The 5612-nt window shown below is 35.6% G+C and overlaps 1 long non-coding RNA gene across 1 annotated transcript; it reads right to left on the bottom strand.

The window, feature by feature from the left end:
- Positions 1-2469: 2469 nt before the first annotated feature.
- Positions 2470-3644, bottom strand: LOC140014512 (uncharacterized). Its single transcript, XR_011821273.1, has 2 exons — positions 3390-3644; positions 2470-3273 (listed from the first exon to the last, which is right to left on the bottom strand). It is a non-coding gene; the product is annotated as an uncharacterized lncRNA (long non-coding RNA).
- Between the last annotated feature and the right edge of the window lie 1968 nt (positions 3645-5612).

The following is a 5612-nucleotide window of genomic DNA, read 5'->3' as shown; positions in this document are numbered from 1 at the left end:
TTTGCCAAGATCGGGTTGGAGATCTGGAGGGTTCGGTTGGATTTGTACTAATAGTTTGTGCCAACCAATTTCTTTGCTCCTCATTCTATTACTTTCTTCCAGGCGTTTGAGGGATTATAACAGACCACTGGCCTTATTCTCTGTTGCTGCTGAACTAGTCTAGTACTACTATTGTCTATTGTTGTTCTTTCTTTCTTGTTTTTTGGTTTCTATTTGAAGTTTTTATTGTGTCTTCTTATGGCTTTTGATCATTCTGTAGTTGCTCTGCTAGTAGTAATATTACCTTCTCCCCCCCGTGGTTTTGTTCTAGTTGTGCAATTTTATTATATACAATGAAAATCAGTTCAGCAGAAATATTATTATACATGTTAATCAATTAGAATGGTGTATTGTTTAGCTTGAAAAACTTGGAAATCCTCTAATTCATTTCTTAATAGTTACTTAATAGATGTTATATATTGTGTCTCAAGATTTGAAACCTCAAAAAGGGCTGGCATCATAAAAAATCATTTGTGAGCCCTTTAACCTTTATATTAATTAGATAGTACTTGTGATTGCATTAACATAAGAACTATTGTTCTTCTTATTACTTTTAATATGATTTTTTACATAATTTCCGGTTCCTGTTTATATGATTTGTATAAGAGTTTTTCTAATGGGTGCCTAGTGGATACTGGATAACATACCTAAAATTCATCTAACTTACCATATATATACATACTAACAATTATTACCCTCAATTATATTTACATACTTATCCTATTTAAGCTTATCTACCCTCTTTTGTATTTATTTACTTTTTCTAATTAATTTTATATTTTTAAAAATATAACATCTGAAATATATTTTAACGAATGCTCGTTAGACACCTGCTAGACAGACCCTTTGTATAATTGTATAAGCTTTAACTTCCTTGCACATTCAAAAGAATTAAAAATATTTCACCACAAGCTTAATTGTGATATGAAAATAGTAAGATTCCCAAAAGTTAAATAAGTTGAGCTTAATTTAGTAACTGTTGTGTTTTCAACCTTCTATTTTATCAATACCGCGTTTTTCAAATCTTTATCTTTTTTGGACCAAAAGATAGTAACAGAGATTAATACTCCTAATAGCTTTGCCATTTACTCATAACGTTATTGGGTAAAAGATAAACAAAGAGAAATTGCTTGGTCATTTTCACTTACCAAAGTATGGGAAATGAAACAAGTGGCATTTGACTCGAAGGTTTTATTTCTGGCAGCTTTATTCGCATACTATGCTGAAGAGCTTTAATTACTTGAACCAAATAGAGGAATTCTTGGTTGCTTGAGTTGGTCTATGAATCAATTCTGGCAAACAGTTGTATGAGATATCAAGGCCGGAAAGAGATCATTATAAATTGGGATTGCATTCTTTCTTGGGAGATGGGGCAAGGAACAGGAATTAAAAAAAATCACTGAATAATTGTGTTTATTTTTAGGTTTAAGACTAGTTGAGATTTGTTAATACAAAAAGTAGTTATTAACTAGAAAAATTGAAAATTATGTGTATATATGGGATGAGTTATTACATCGTTCAAGACAATTGCTCATGTCAATTTTCTTAGATCAGAATTCCACAAACAGAGTTCAAGTCGAATTCAACAGTTTACTTGTATTTTCTTATTTGTTTCTTTGTTTTTCAATCGACTAGAAATTATAAAATTTTTCTTGCGCCTAAAGATTTTTTTTCATCAAAAAAGGCTTACAAAAAAAAAAAAGAAAAAGAAACCTCAAGTGTTAAGTTTCAAATATTGCTTAATTACTATAGCACGTATCAGACTTCAACTCCACTCTAAAACTTTGCTAGCAATTTAACTAAGAAATTTAACTTACGGGATTGAGAATTGATGTGACTGGAATGACAAATAACATCTCAAAGCAATCATGCATGCGATTTGATTCATAAATTTGGTAACTTAGAATTTCTTTGTTGCAGTCCTGCAGATACCAAAGAAGTTCAGATTAGCATTGCGAGCAAAGCTGCCAGAAATCCGTGGGACCATTAGAAACAATTTTGCAATTCCAGTGTATCTTTATCCTTTGTTAGACATTAAAGCTGTGATGAGAGTGACAGGATTTGATCACAGGAAAGATGAAAGCAGATAGAAAACAAAAAGGGCAAATTACATTTTAGCCTCCTGTGGTTTTCGCAAAAACCACATAACCCCCCTATGATTCAAAAAGCTATACATAAACTTCCTGTGGTTTGGGTTGAACTGTCAAATAGACGGAAAGAAGCCATCGTAACGGTTCGTGGGCAAAATGTCCAAATTACCCTAATATAAATACAAAAAAGAAGCAGATGAAGTCAGACTCTCCCTTGCTCTGGCTTTTGTCGTGAGAAAGAGAAGGTTATCGGCTTTTACCTTCGGACTTTGGAGAAGGTTCGGTGACTGGTGGGTAGTGATAAGGGTGGTGGGGATCTTGGCTTGCGGAATTTGGCTGCTTTGGGGATTTCTTCTTACAGCTCCTTTCCTTATTTTTGTATTATTTCGCTTTTATTTTTTATTCCCTCCTTTTGAGTTTTGTGAAGGGGTTTGTTATTTATGGGTAGCGTGAAGAATTGTGTTGTGAAAAGAATTTGTCAGCCACTGGGAGATATGGTAGGACACAGCTGGAGGACTTAGCAGCTTCTTCTTCTTCTTCTGTGTCTTCGCACCATAACATTCTACCGTATCCTTCACGCCGCCGACAACCCAAGCTCGTGCCACCCCTGAAATGAGAGTGAATCTTGGAACCAGAAATGGAAGGACCAATTTGTCAGCCACTGGGGAGATATGGTAGGACACAGCTGGAGGACTTAGCAGCTTCTTCTTCTTCTTCTGTGTCTTCGCACCATAACATTCTACCGTATCCTTCATGCCGCCGACAACCCAAGCTCGTGACCCCTGAAATGAGAGTGAATCTTGGAACCAGAAATGGAAGGACCAGTCAATCAAACAAGAGATGCCCTTTGACCCATGATGTGGACGCAGGTGGGCTACAATCTCAAGGCTCCACCCTCCCCTGCCCCGAGCCCCTTTTGACTCCCGTTTCGCATTTCATCAGATGCCTCCTGTCTCTTGCATTTTCCAATTCGTTGGGAGGGATGCGTGTCTAGATCTTTAAGAATCAGACCATAATTTCATGCGTAAAGATTTAACCGGAGTTGGATCCTGTTCCTCTACATTTGAGAGTTGGTTCTGGTGGACGATTGAGATCGAGCCAAGTCTTGTTAATTCGTTTGAGAGTTGGTTCCGGTGCGTTTCTTCTGCGAAAAAAAAATTATTTGCGCAGCGGAATGAGCAAACAGTTTTGTTTTGTTCTTCTTGCTTGAAGTTGCAATTTGATTCAGGCCTTGATATTTCAAAACAAATAAGTACTTACTTGTTCAGACGAATTTGCGATGCCTGATGTAGATGTTTGAATTCCAGCAATAAGCCTTCCACACGTCAGGCCTCTAGTTCGTCCACACAGACTCAAACCAATAGGTAACAGAATTTTGGAGTTTTGTTTCGGTAGTGAAGAAACAACGATATTGCTTTGTTCCTATTCAAAACAATCCTGATTGTTTTGCACCCTAGTAGACCCCTTAACAACTCTTTGTCAATAAGGCTTATTTATACTATTGTTTTGATTAGATCAATATCTTGTATCATCTTGACCAAATCATAACAATCAGTTTATATTTTTATTCTTATCTTGATCAAATCAAAAATAGAATACAATTAATATAATTATTTAATTCATGTTTTAGTTTTGATCACATCAAAATATAAACACAATTAATATAATTATATTAACTATTATTTTCATCTTTATAATATTTGAGTCATACTCAAATACCACCTCCAAATTCCGTCTAGCTTGGGTTTCAAGATGTGCTAGCATCCTTATCAAAGTCTAAACCCATTCTAATCAAACTTCCCTATTAGTTCAAATCCTTTTTGTGTGTGACTATCTAGGTCCATTACCCAGTTGGCAATGTAATAAACGTTAGCCTATTAACGTTAGTTAGAACATTTCTAACACTTGAGAAGTTCTCCAAATATACCTCAAGTTAACATAGTTCATGAGTGATGCCTAGCAGCATATCATGACACCCAACCGGTGATGAAAAGATTGGAATCCTTTTATGTGAACCATGACTGCAATTGTTTTGCATACAAATCCTTCTATTACTATATCCCTATTGAGTTCAGTTTAGTAATAATGTCAAACTCTAAAACTCAATCGTATGACTTAATCTATCAAATTACTTGACTATAAAATTGATCATCTACATGAATCAATTTGTCTTGGCCAAGAACTCCTTTAGTCAAGATTGATAGATTTCATAAGATATCAAACCATTCATGATGGAATAATAGATCCCATTTTGCATAAACACTTGGCTCCATGCATAACTAATTAGAGGTACCATATGCCAATACTCATCCGTGATTAGAACAAGTATTTTCTGCATTGATAGACTTTAACCACCCATGAATGAGCCAACCGTGTCATCTCAGGTCTAAGGATCACATGCACCATTGCAATCAATAATGAATCATTGACATTAATAAGCTAATGATTCATTATTTAAATTAGTCAGTGTTCAAGCCAACTTGTCACACAAGTGCCTCTCATATTTGTTCTAGTATCACATACTTAATGGTATGAGACTCGCCATTCTATTATCATTAATATCTCATATTAATCATAGAAAATAAATATGAGACTAATCTTCCGGATTAAACTTGCCCAATTAATAATCCTATGATTAGGAACAATTTAATATTATTTGTACCAAGTTTTTCCGTCACTCATATCCTCATCACATGAGAATGGAACCTTAACAAATAATAATGGACAACATTCAATCAAATCTAAACCAAGAATAATTGAATCAAGAAGTGCCATTTTATTTTAATCAAGACAATAATTATTAATGCTCTAGGGCATACTGCTAACAGTCTCCCACTTGCACTAGAGCCATTCAATACAATATTTGAGTCCCATCTTCTCAAGATGGTGATCTAACTGTCGTTGTGTCATGGCCTTAGTAAGCGGATCAGCTACGTTATCAGCTGAAGCTATCTTGTGCACGTTGACATCACCTCTTCCGATTATCTCTCGGATAATATGGAAACGACGCTCAATATGTTTAGACTTCTGGTGAGACCTCGGTTCCTTAGCCTGAGCTATTGCACCATTATTGTCACAGTAGAGAGGTACCGGCAATTCAATGGTAGGAACCACTCCTAGTTCTGTGACGAACTTTCTCATTCAAACAGCTTCCTTTGCTGCATTTGATGCAGCAATATACTCAGCTTCCGTAGAAGAATCAGCAGTCGTATCTTGTTTGGAACTTTTCCAACTCACTGCTCCTCCATTACAGAGAAAAATGAACCCAGAGATAGATTTTCTATCATCTACATCTGATTGAAAATCAGAATCTGTAAAACCATCTAGTCTTAAATCACCTCCTCCATAAGTCAAGATCATATCTTTAGTCCTTCTTAAGTACTTAAAGATTGCCTTGACTGCACCCCAGTGTTCTAAACCTGGATTAGACTGAAACCTGCTAGTAACACTAACAGCGTAAGCTATGTCTGGTCTTGTACACAA

This window comes from Coffea arabica, chromosome 9e (assembly GCF_036785885.1).
Source record: "Coffea arabica cultivar ET-39 chromosome 9e, Coffea Arabica ET-39 HiFi, whole genome shotgun sequence".
Taxonomy (NCBI): Eukaryota; Viridiplantae; Streptophyta; class Magnoliopsida; order Gentianales; family Rubiaceae; genus Coffea; species Coffea arabica.
The sequence above is the reverse complement of the archived record's forward strand: the minus strand, read 5'-3'. Positions and strand labels throughout refer to the sequence as shown.